The sequence below is a fragment of the Hemicordylus capensis genome, chromosome 12 (assembly GCF_027244095.1).
Source record: "Hemicordylus capensis ecotype Gifberg chromosome 12, rHemCap1.1.pri, whole genome shotgun sequence".
In the NCBI taxonomy this organism is placed as follows: Eukaryota; Metazoa; Chordata; class Lepidosauria; order Squamata; family Cordylidae; genus Hemicordylus; species Hemicordylus capensis.
The window spans coordinates 13070155-13083211 of record NC_069668.1 but is presented as its reverse complement, the minus strand read 5'-3'; positions in this window follow the sequence as shown (position 1 = coordinate 13083211).

Here is a 13057-nt window from a genome sequence, read left to right as displayed (position 1 = left end):
CAAAGCGACAAAGTTACAAACCAACAAAGTTACAAAGCGACAAAGGTACAAAACGACAAAGGTACAAAGCGACAAAGGTATAAAGCGACAAAGGTACAAAGCGAAAAGTTACAAAGCGACAAACTTACAAAGCGACAAAGGGGCAATGGGTCAACGGGACAATGGGTCAACGGGGCAATGGGGCAATGGGGCAATGGGGCAATGGGTCAACGGGGCAATGGGTCAATGGGGGCAATGGGTGGATGGGACAAACTTACAAAGCGACAAAGTTACAAAGCAACAAAGTTACAAAGCGACAAAGTTACAAAGCAACAAAGTTAAAAAGCAACAAAGTTACAAAGCGACAAAGTTACAAAACGACAAAGTTACAAAGCGACAAAATTACAAAGCGACAAAGTGGCAATGGGGCAATGGGTGGATGGGACAAATTTATAAAGCGACAAAGTTACAAAGCGACAAAGGGGCAATGGGTCAAAGGGGCAATGGGGCAATGGGTGGATGGGACAAAGATACAAAGCGACAAAGTTACAAAGCGACAAAGGGGCAATGGGTCAACGGGGCAATGGGTCAACGGGGCAATGGGTCAACGGGGCAATGGGTCAACGGGGCAATCGGTGGATGGGACAAAGTTACAAAGCGACAAAGTTACAAAGCGACAAAGTTACAAAGCTACAAAGCGACAAAGGGGCAATGGGTCAAAGGGGCAATGGGTCAATCGGTGGATGGGACAAAATTACAAAGCGACAAAGTTACAAAGCGACAAAGTTACAAAGGGGCAATGGGTCAAAGGGGCAATGGGTCAAAGGGGCAATGGGTCAATCGGTGGATGGGACAAAGTTACAAAGCGACAAAGTTACAAAGGGACAAAGTTACAAAGCGAGAAAGGGGCAATGGGTCAAAGGGGCTATGGGTCAAAGGGGCAATGGGTCAATCTGTGGATGGGACAAAGTTACAAAGCGACAAAATTACAAAGCGACAAAATTACAAAACGACAAAATTACAAAACGACAAAGTTACAAAGCGACAAAGCGACAATGTTACAAAGCGACAAAGGGGCAATGGGTCAAAGGGGCAATGGGTCAATCGGTGGATGGGACAAAGTTACAAAGCGACAAAGTTACAAAGCGAAAAAGTTACAAAGCGACAAAGGGGCAATGGGGCAATGGGTCAAAGAGGCAATGGGTCGATCGGTGGATGCGACAAAGTTACAAAGCGACAAAGATACAAAGCGACAAAGTTACAAAGGGGCAATGCGACAAAGGGGCAATGGATCAAAGGGGAAATGGGTCAAAGGGGCAATGGGTCAAAGGGGCAATGGGTCAATCGGTGAATGGGACAAAGTTACAAAGCGACAAAGTTACAAAGCGACAAAGGTACAAAGCTACAAAGTTACAAAGCTACAAAGTTACAAAGCGAGAAAGGGGCAATGGGTCAAAGGGGCAATGGGTCAAAGGGGCAATGGGTCAATCGGTGGATGGGACAAAATTACAAAGCGACAAAGTTACAAAGGGACAAAGTTACAAAGCGACAAAGGGGCAATGGGTCAAAGGGGCAATGGGTCAATCTGTGGATGGGACAAAGTTACAAAGCGACAAAATTACAAAGCGACAAAATTACAAAACGACAAAGTTACAAAGCGACAAAGCAACAAAGTTACAAAGCGACAAAGTTACAAAGCGACAAAGCGACAATGTTACAAAGCGACAAAGGGGCAATGGGTCAAAGGGGCAATGGGTCAATCGGTGGATGGGACAAAGTTACAAAGCGACAAAGTTACAAAGCGACAAAGTTACAAAGCGACAAAATTACAAAGTTACAAAGCGACAAAGTTACAAAGCTACAAAGTTACAAAGCGACAAAGGGGCAATTTGTCAATCGGTGGATGGGACAAAGTTAAAAAATGAAAAAATTACAAAGCGACAAAATTACAAAGTTACAAAGCGACAAAGTTACAAAGCGACAAAGCGACAAAGTTACAAAGCCACGAAGTTACAAAGCGACAAAGTTACAAAGCGACAAAGTTACAAAGCGACAAAGTTACAAAGCGACAAAGGGGCAATAGGTCAAAGGGGCAATGGGTCAAAGGGGCAATGGGGCAATCGGTGGATGGGACAAAGTTACGAAGCGACAAAGTTACAAAGCGACAAAGTTACAAAGCGACAAAGGGGCAATGGGTCAAAGGGGCAATGGGTCAAAGGGGCAATGGGTCAATCGGTGGATGGGACAAGGTTACAAAGCGACAAAGTTACAATGCGACAAAGTTACAAAGCGACAAAGTTACAAAGCGACAAAGTTACAAAGCGACAAAGTTACAAAGCGACAAAGTTACAAAGCGACAAAGGGGCAATGCGACAAAGGGGCAATGGGTCAAAGGGGCAATGGGTCAAAGGGGCAATGGGTCAAAGGGGCAATGGGTCAATCGGTGGATGGGACAAAGTTACAAAGCGACAAAGTTACAAAGCGACAAAGTTACAAAGCGACAAAGGGGCAATGGGTCAAAGGGGCAAAGGGGCAATGGGGCAAAGGGGCAATGGGTCGATCGGTGGATGCGACAAAGTTACAAAGCGACAAAGTTACAAAGCGACAAAGCTACAAAGGGGCAATGCGACAAAGGGGCAATGGGTCAAAGGGGCAATGGGTCGATCGGTGGATGCGACAAAGTTACAAAGCTACAAAGTTACAAAGCTACAAAGCGACAAAGGGGCAATACGACAAAGGGGCAATGGGTCAAAGGGGAAATGGGTCAAAGGGGCAATGGGTCAAAGGGGCAATGGGTCAATCGGTGAATGGGACAAAGTTGCAAAACGACAAAGCGACAAAGTTACAAAGCGACAAAATTACAAAGTTACAAAGCTACAAAGTTACAAAGCGACAAGGGGGCAATTTGTCAATCGGTGGATGGGACAAAGTTAAAAAATGAAAAAATTACAAAGCGACAAAATTACAAAGTTACAAAGCGACAAAGTTACAAAGCGACAAAGTTACAAAGCGACAAAGCGACAAAGTTACAAAGCGACAAAGTTGCAATAGGTCAAAGGGGCAATGGGTCAAAGGGGCAATGGGTCAAAGGGGCAATGGGGCAATCGGTGGATGGGACAAAGTTACAAAGCGACAAAGTTACAAAGCGACAAAGTTACAAAGCGACAAAGGGGCAATGGGTCAAAGGGGCAAAGGGGAAATGGGTCAAAGGGGCAATGGGTCAATCGGTGAATGGGACAAAGTTACAAAGCGACAAAGTTACAAAGCGACAAAATTACAAAGTTACAAAGCGACAAAGTTACAAAGCTACAAAGTTACAAAGCGACAAATGGGCAATGGGTCAAAGGGGCAATGGGTCAAAGGGGCAATGGGTCAATCGGTGGATGGGACAAAGTTACAAAGTGACAAAGTTACAAAGCAACAAAGTTACAAAGCGACAAAGGGGCAATAGGTCAAAGGGGCAATGGGTCAAAGGGGAAATGGGTCAAAGGGGCAATGGGGCAATCGGTGGATGGGACAAAGTTACAAAGCGACAAAGTTACAAAGCGACAAAGTTACAAAGCGACAAAGGGGCAATGGGGCAAAGGGGCAATGGGGCAAAGGGGCAATGGGTCAAAGGGGCAATGGGTCAATCGGTGGATGGGACAAAGTTACAAAGCGACAAAGTTACAAAGCGACAAAGTTACAAAGCGACAAAGTTACAAAGCGACAAAGTTACAAAGGGGCAATGGGTCAAAAGGGCAATGCGTCAATCGGTGGATGGGACAAAGTTACAAAGCGACAAAGTGACAAAGTTACAAAGCTACAAAGCGACAAAGGGGCAATGCGACAAAGGGGCAATGGGTCAATCGGTGGATGGGAGAAAGTTACATGGGAGAAAGTTACAAAGCGACAAAGTTACAAAGCGACAAAATTACAAAGTTACAAAGCTACAAAGTTACAAAGCGACAAAGGGGGAATGCGACAAAGGGGCAATGGGTCAATCGGTGAATGGGACAAAGTTACAAAGCGACAAAGTTACAAAGCGACAAAGGTACAAAGCGACAAAGTTACAAAGCGACAAAGTTACAAAGCGAGAAAGGGGCAATGGGTCAAAGGGGCAATGGGTCAAAGGGGCAATGGGTCAATCGGTGGATGGGACAAAATTACAAAGCGACAAAGTTACAAAGCGACAAAGGGGCAAAGGGTCAAAGGGGCAATGGTTCAAAGGGGCAATGGGTCAATCTGTGGATGGGACAAAGTTACAAAGCGACAAAGTTACAAAGGGACAAAGTTACAAAGCGACAAAGGGGCAATGGGTCAAAGGGGCAATGGGTCAATCTGTGGATGGGACAAAGTTACAAAGCGACAAAATTACAAAGCGACAAAATTACAAAATGACAAAGTTACAAAGCGACAAAGCAACAAAGTTACAAAGCGACAAAGTTACAAAGCGACAAAGCGACAAAGGGGCAATACGACAAAGGGGCAATGGGTCAAAGGGGAAATGGGTCAAAGGGGCAATGGGTCAAAGGGGCAATGGGTCAATCGGTGGATGGGACAAAGTTACAAAGCGACAAAGTTACAAAGCGACAAAGTTACAAAGCGACAAAATTACAAAGTTACAAAGCGACAAAGTTACAAAGCTACAAAGTTACAAAGCGACAAAGGGGCAATTTGTCAATCTGTGGATGGGACAAAGTTAAAAAATGAAAAAATTACAAAGCGACAAAATTACAAAGTTACAAAGCGACAAAGTTACAAAGCGACAAAGTTACAAAGCGACAAAGGGGCAATAGGTCAAAGGGGCAATGGGTCAAAGGGGCAATGGGTCAATCGGTGGATGGGACAAGGTTACAATGCGACAAAGTTACAAAGCGACAAAGTTACAAAGCGACAAAGTTACAAAGCGACAAAGGGGCAATGCGACAAAGGGGCAATGGGTCAATCGGTGAATGGGACAAAGTTACAAAGCGACAAAGTTACAAAGCGACAAAGTTACAAAGCGAGAAAGGGGCAATGGGTCAAAGGGGCAATGGGTCAAAGGGGCAATGGGTCAATCTGTGGATGGGACAAAGTTACAAAGCGACAAAGTTACAAAGCGACAAAGGGGCAATGGGTCAAAGGAGCAATGGGTCAAAGGGGCAATGGGTCAAAGGGGCAATGGGTCAATCTGTGGATGGGACAAAGTTACAAAGCGACAAAGTTACAAAGCGACAAAGGGGCAATGGGTCAAAGGGGCAATGGGTCAAAGGGGCAATGGGTCAATCAGATGGGACAAAGTTACAAAGCGACAAAGTTACAAAACGACAAAGTTAAAAAGCGACAAAGTTACAAAGCTACAAAGTTGCAAAGCGACAAAGGAGCAATGGGTCAAAGGGGCAATTTGTCAATCGGTGGATGGGACAAAGTTAAAAAACGACAAAATTACAAAGCGACAAAATTACAAAGTTACAAAGCGACAAAGCGACAAAGTTACAAAGCAACAAAGTTACAAAGTGACAAAGGGGCAATGGGTCAAAGGGGCAATCGGTCAAAGGAGCAATGGGTCAATCGGTGGATGGGACAAAGTTACAAAGCGACAAAGTTACAAAGCGACAAAGTTACAAAGCGACAAAGTTACAAAGCGACAAAGGGGCAATGGGTCAAAGGGGCAATGGGTCAATCGGTGGATGGGACAAAGTTACAAAGCGACAAAGTTACAAAGTGACAAAGTTACAAAGCGGCAATGTTACAAAGCGACAAAGGGGCAATGGGTCAAAGGGGCAATGGGTCAAAGGGGCAATGGGTCAAAGGGGCAATGGGTCAATCGGTGGATGGGACAAAGTTACAAAGCGACAAAGTTACAAAGTGACAAAGTTACAAAGCGGCAATGTTACAAAGCGACAAAGGGGCAATGGGTCAAAGGGGCAATGGGTCAAAGGGGCAATGGGTCAAAGGGGCAATGGGTCAATCGGTGGATGGGACAAAGTTACAAAGCGACAAAGTTACAAAGCGACAAAGCTACAAAGGGGCAATGCGACAAAGGGGCAATGGGTCAAAGGGGCAATGGGTCAATCGGTGGATGGGACAAAGTTACAAAGCGACAAAGTTACAAAGCGACAAAGTTACAAAGCGACAAAGTTACAAAGGGGCAATGCGACAAAGGGGCAATGGGTCAAAGGGGAAATGGGTCAAAGGGGCAATGGGTCAATCGGTGAATGGGACAAAGTTGCAAAATGACAAAGCGACAAAGTTACAAAGCGACAAAATTACAAAGTTACAAAGCTACAAAGTTACAAAGCGACAAGGGGGCAATTTGTCAATCGGTGGATGGGACAAAGTTAAAAAATGAAAAAATTACAAAGCGACAAAATTACAAAGTTACAAAGCGACAAAGTTACAAAGCGACAAAGCAACAAAGTTACAAAGCGACAAAGTTACAAAGCGACAAAGGGGCAATGGGTCAAAGGGGCAATGGGTCAATCGGTGAATGGGAGAAAGTTACAAAGCGACAAAGTTACAAAGCGACAAAGTTACAAAGTGACATAGCGACAAAGGGGCAATGGGTCAAAGGGGCAATGGGTCAATCGGTGAATGGGACAAAGTTGCAAAACGAAAAAGCGACAAAGTTACAAAGCGACAAAGTTACAAAGCGACAAAGTTACAAAGCGACAAAGTTACAAAGCGACAAAGTTACAAAGCGACAAAGTTACAAAGCGACAAAGTTACAAAGCGACAAAGGGGCAATGGGTCAAAGGGGCAATGGGTCAATCGGTGGATGGGACAAAGTTACAAAGCGACAAAGTTACAAAGCTACAAAGTTACAAAGCGACAAAGGGGCAATAGGTCAAAGGGGCAATGGGTCAAAGGGGCAATGGGTTAAAGGGGCAATGGGGCAATCGGTGGATGGGACAAAGTTACAAAGCGACAAAGTTACAAAGCGACAAAGGGGCAATGGGGCAAAGGGGCAATGGTGCAAAGGGGCAATGGGGCAAAGGGGCAATGGGTCAAAGTTGCAATGGGTCAATCGGTGGATGGGACAAAGTTACGAAGCGACAAAGTTACAAAGCGACAAAGTTACAAAGCGACAAAGGGGCAATGGGTCAAAGGGGCAATGGGTCAAAGGGGCAATGGGTCAATCGGTGGATGGGACAAGGTTACAAAGCGACAAAGTTACAATACGACAAAGTTACAAAGCGACAAAGTTACAAAGCGACAAAGGGGCAATGCGACAAAGGGGCAATGGGTCAAAGGGGCAATGGGTCAAAGGGGCAATGGGTCAATCGGTGAATGGGACAAAGTTGCAAAAAGACAAAGCGACAAAGTTACAAAGCGACAAAATTACAAAGTTACAAAGCGACAAAGTTACAAAGCTACAAAGTTACAAAGCGACAAAGGGGCAATGCGACAAAGGGGCAATGGGTCAATCGGTGAATGGGACAAAGTTACAAAGCGACAAAGTTACAAAGCGACAAAGTTACAAAGCGAGAAAGGGGCAATGGGTCAAAGGGGCAATGGGTCAAAGGGGCAATGGGTCAATCTGTGGATGGGACAAAGTTACAAAGCGACAAAGTTACAAAGCGACAAAGGGGCAATGGGTCAAAGGAGCAATGGGTCAAAGGGGCAATGCGACAAAGGGGCAATGGGTCAATCGGTGAATGGGACAAAGTTACAAAACGACAAAGTTACAAAGCGACAAAGTTACAAAGCTACAAAGTTGCAAAGCGACAAAGGAGCAATGGGTCAAAGGGGCAATTTGTCAATCGGTGGATGGGACAAAGTTAAAAAACGACAAAATTACAAAGTGACAAAATTACAAAGTTACAAAGCGACAAAGCGACAAAGTTACAAAGCAACAAAGTTACAAAGTGACAAAGGGGCAATGGGTAAAAGGGGCAATGGGTCAAAGGAGCAATGGGTCAATCGGTGAATGGGACAAAATTACAAAGCGACAAAGTTACAAAGCGACAAAGGGGCAATGGGTCAATCGGTGGATGGGACAAATTTACAAAGCGACAAAGTTACAAAGCGACAAAGTTACAAAGCGACAATGTTACAAAGCGACAAAGGGGCAATGGGTCAAAGGGGCAATGGGTCAAAGGGGCAATGGGTCAAAGGGGCAATGGGTCAATCGGTGGATGGGACAAAGTTACAAAGCGACAAAGTTACAAAGCGACAAAGTTACAAAGCGACAAAGGGGCAATGGGTCAAAGGGGCAAAGGGGCAATGGGGCAAAGGGGCAATGGGTCGATCGGTGGATGCGACAAAGTTACAAAGCGACAAAGTTACAAAGCGACAAAGCTACAAAGGGGCAATGCGACAAAGGGGCAATGGGTCAAAGGGGCAATGGGTCAATCGGTGGATGGGACAAAGTTACAAAGCGACAAAGTTACAAAGCGACAAAGTTACAAAGCTACAAAGCGACAAAGGGGCAATGCGACAAAGGGGCAATGGGTCAAAGGGGCAATGGGTCAAAGGGGCAATGGGTCAAAGGGGCAATGGGTCAATCGGTGAATGGGACAAAGTTGCAAAACGACAAAGCGACAAAGTTACAAAGCGACAAAATTACAAAGTTACAAAGCGACAAAGTTACAAAGCGACAAAGTTACAAAGCGACAAAGGGGCAATGGGTCAATCGGTGAATGGGACAAAGTTACAAAGCGACAAAGTTACAAAGCGACAAAGTTACAAAGCGACAAAGTTACAAAGCGAGAAAGGGGCAATGGGTCAAAGGGGCAATGGGTCAAAGGGGCAATGGGTCAATCTGTGGATGGGACAAAGTTACAAAGCGACAAAGTTACAAAGCGACAAAGGGGCAATGGGTCAAAGGAGCAATGGGTCAAAGGGGCAATGGGTCAAAGGGGCAATGGGTCAATCTGTGGATGGGACAAAGTTACAAAGCGACAAAGTTACAAAGGGACAAAGTTACAAAGCGACAAAGGGGCAATGGGTCAAAGGGGCAATGGGTCAATCTGTGGATGGGACAAAGTTACAAAGCGACAAAATTACAAAGCGACAAAGTTACAAAGCGACAAAGGGGCAATGGGTCAAAGGGGCAATGGGTCAAAGGGGCAATGGGTCAATCTGTGGATGGGACAAAGTTACAAAGCAACAAAGTTACAAAGCGACAAAGTTACAAAGCGACAAAGTTACAAAGCGACAAAGCGACAATGTTACAAAGCGACAAAGGGGCAATGGGTCAAAGGGGCAATGGGTCAATCGGTGGATGGGACAAAGTTACAAAGCGACAAAGTTACAAAGCGACAAAGTTACAAAGCGACAAAATTACAAAGTTACAAAGCGACAAAATTACAAAGTTACAAAGCGACAAAGTTACAAAGCTACAAAGCGACAAAGTTACAAAGCTACAAAGTTACAAAGCGACAAAGGGGCAATTTGTCAATCGGTGGATGGGACAAAGTTAAAAAATGAAAAAATTACAAAGCGACAAAATTACAAAGTTACAAAGCGACAAAGTTACAAAGCGACAAAGTTACAAAGCGACAAAGTTACAAAGCGACAAAGGGGCAATAGGTCAAAGGGGCAATGGGTCAAAGGGGCAATGGGGCAATCGGTGGATGGGACAAAGTTACGAAGCGACAAAGTTACAAAGCGACAAAGTTACAAAGCGACAAAGGGGCAATGGGTCAAAGGGGCAATGGGTCAAAGGGGCAATAGGTCAATCGGTGGATGGGACAAGGTTACAATGCGACAAAGTTACAATGCGACAAAGTTACAAAGCGACAAAGTTACAAAGCGACAAAGGGGCAATGCGACAAAGGGGCAATGCGACAAAGGGGCAATGGGTCAATCTGTGGATGGGACAAAGTTACAAAGCGACAAAGGGGCAATGGGTCAAAGGAGCAATGGGTCAAAGGGGCAATGGGTCAATCTGTGGATGGGACAAAGTTACAAAGCGACAAAGGGGCAATGGGTCAAAGGGGCAATGGGTCAAAGGGGCAATGGGTCAATCAGATGGGACAAAGTTACAAAGCGACAAAGGTACAAAGCGACAAAGTTACAAAACGACAAAGTTACAAAGCGACAAAGTTACAAAGCGACAAAATTACAAAGCGACAAAGTTACAAAACGACAAAGTGGCAATGGGGCAATGGGTCAATGGGGCAATGGGTGGATGGGACAAAGTTACAAAGCGACAAAGTTACAAAGCGACAAAGGGGCAATGGGTCAACGGGGCAATGGGTCAACGGGGCAATGGGGCAATGGGGCAATGGGTCAATGGGTGGATTCGACAAAGTTACAAAGCGACAAAGTTACAAAGCGACAAAGTTACAAAGCGACAAAGTTACAAAGCGACAAAGTTACAAAGCGACAATGTTACAAAGCGACAAAGTTACAAAGCGACAAAGTTACAAAGCGACAAAGGGGCAATGGGTGAATCGGTGGATGGGACAAAGTTACAAAGTGACAAAGTTACAAAGCGACAAAGGGGCAATGCGACAAAGGGGCAATGGGTCAATCGGTGGATGGGACAAAGTTACAAAGCGAGAAAGTTACAAAGCGACAAAGGGGCAATGGGTCAATCGGTGAATGGGACAAAGTTGCAAAACGACAAAGCGACAAAGTTACAAAGCGACAAAATTACAAAGTTACAAAGCGACAAAGTTACAAAGCTACAAAGTTACAAAGCGACAAAGGGGCAATTTGTCAATCGGTGGATGGGACAAAGTTAAAAAATGAAAAAATTACAAAGCGACAAAATTATAAAGTTACAAAGCGACAAAGCGGCAAAGCGACAAAGGGGCAATGGGTCAAAGGGGCAATGGGTCAAAGGGGCAATCTGTGGATGGGACCAAGTTACAAAGCGACAAAGTTACAAAGCGACAAAGGGGCAATGGGTCAAATCGGTGGATGGGACAAAGTTACAAAGCGACAAAGTTACAAAGCGACAAAGGGGCAATGGGACAAAGGGGCAATGGGACAAAGGGGCAATGGGTCAATCGGTGGATCGGACAAAATTACAAAGCGACAATGTTACAAAGCGATAAAGGGGCAATGGGTCAAAGGGGCAATGGGTCAATCTGTGGATGGGACAAAGTTACAAAGCGACAAAATTACAAAACGACAAAATTACAAAGCGACAAAGCAACAAAGTTACAAAGCAACAAAGTTACAAAGCGACAAAGTTACAAAGCGACAAAGGGGCAATCGGTGGATGAGAGAAAGTTACAAAGCGACAAAGTTACAAAGCGGCAATTGGTCAAAGGGGCAATGGGTCAATCGGTGGATGGGACAAAGTTACAAAGCGACAAAGGGGCAATGGGTCAAAGGGGCAATGGGTCAATCGGTGGATGGGACAAAGTTACAAAGCGACACTTTTGCACCTTTGTCGCTTTGCACCTTTGTCGCTTTGTCTCTTTTTAAAACTTTGTCTCTTTGACAAAGAGACAAAGGTACAAAGCGACAAAGGTACAAAGCGACAAAGGGGCAATGGGTCTAAGGGGCAATGGGTCTAAGGGGCAATGGGTCAATTGGTGGAGGGGACCAAGTGACAAAGTGACAAAGCGGCAATGGGTCAATCAGTGGATGGGACAAAGGTACAAAGCGACAAAGGTACACAGCGACAAAGGGGCAATGGGTCAATCGGTGGATGGGACAAAGGGGCAAAGCGACAAAGGGGCAAAGCGACAAAGGGGCAATCGGTGGATGGGACAAAGTTACAAAGCGACAAAGCTACAAAGCGACAAAGGGGCAATGCGACAAAGGGGCAATGGGTCAATCTGTGGATGGGACAAAGTTACAAAGCGACAACGTTACAAAGCGACAAAGGTACAAAGCGACACCTTTGCACCTTTGTCGCTTTGCACCTTTGTCGCTTTGTACCTTTGCACCTTTTAAAAATTTTGTCTCTTTGACAAAGAGACAAAGGTACAAAGCGACAGAGGTACAAAGCTGCAAAGCGACAAAGGTGCAAAGCGACAAAGGCGCAATGGGTCAAAGGGGCAATGGGTCAATTGGTGGATGTGACAAATTTTCAAAGCGACAAAGGGGCAATGGGTCAAAGGGGCAATGGGTCAATCGGTGGATGCGACAAAGTTATAAAGCGATAAAGCGACAAACTTACAAAGCGACAAAGGGGCAATGGGTCAATCGGTGGATGGGACAAAGTTACAAAGCGACAAAGGTACAAAGTTACAAAGAGATAAGGTTACAAAGAAACAAAGGTACAAAGCGACAAAGGTACACAGACTCAAGGTTGCAAAGTTACAAAGCGTCAAAGGGGCAAAGCGACAAAGGGGCAAAAGGTCAATTGGTGGATGCGACAAAGGGGCAAAGCAACAAAGGTGCAAAGGTGACTCTTTGTACCTCTGTCCCTTTGTACCTCTGTAACCTTGACTCTTTGTGGCTTTGTACCTTTGTAACCATTGTCTCCTTGTACCTTTGTCCCATCCACAAAGGTACAAAGCGACCAGGTTACAAAGCGACCAGGTTACAAAGGGTCAAAGGGGCAATGGGTCAATCGGTGGATGGGACAATGGTACAAAGTGACCAAGGTACAAAGCGACCAAGGTACAAAGCGACCAAGGAGTCAAGGTTACAAAGGTAGAAAGCAACAAAGAGACAAAGGTACAAAGCGACAAAGAGTCAAGGTTACAAAGTTACAAATCGACAAAGCGACAAAGGTGCAAAGGTGACTCTTTGTACCTTTGTCTCTTTGTACCTTTGTCCCTCTGTACCTTTGTCCCTCTGTACCTTTGTAACCTTGACTCTTTGTCGCTTTATCTCCTTGTACCTTTGTCCCTTTCACCCATCCACCCATTCCCCCTTTGTACCTTTGACCCATCCACCCATCGTACCTTTGACCCATCCTCCCATCGTACCTTCCATCTTTCGAACCTTTGAACCCTTGATCGTTCGAACCCTTGAACCATAGGCGCTTGTGGGGCCCAGCCTTGAGCATTTTGAGAATCTGGCCAGCCTGGAACCCGGCACATGGTGGGCCACTGTTTGGGAGGGCATGTGGGACGACAGAGGCCTTGGGCCCAATCTGGCCGGGTGGTTCTTGTCTTCTCAAGTAGGTCCACATGTTCCGGACTTTTGCCCAGTGTGACTGCTGCACTGTTGCCCATTATTTATTGTTCAATACCACTTTTCT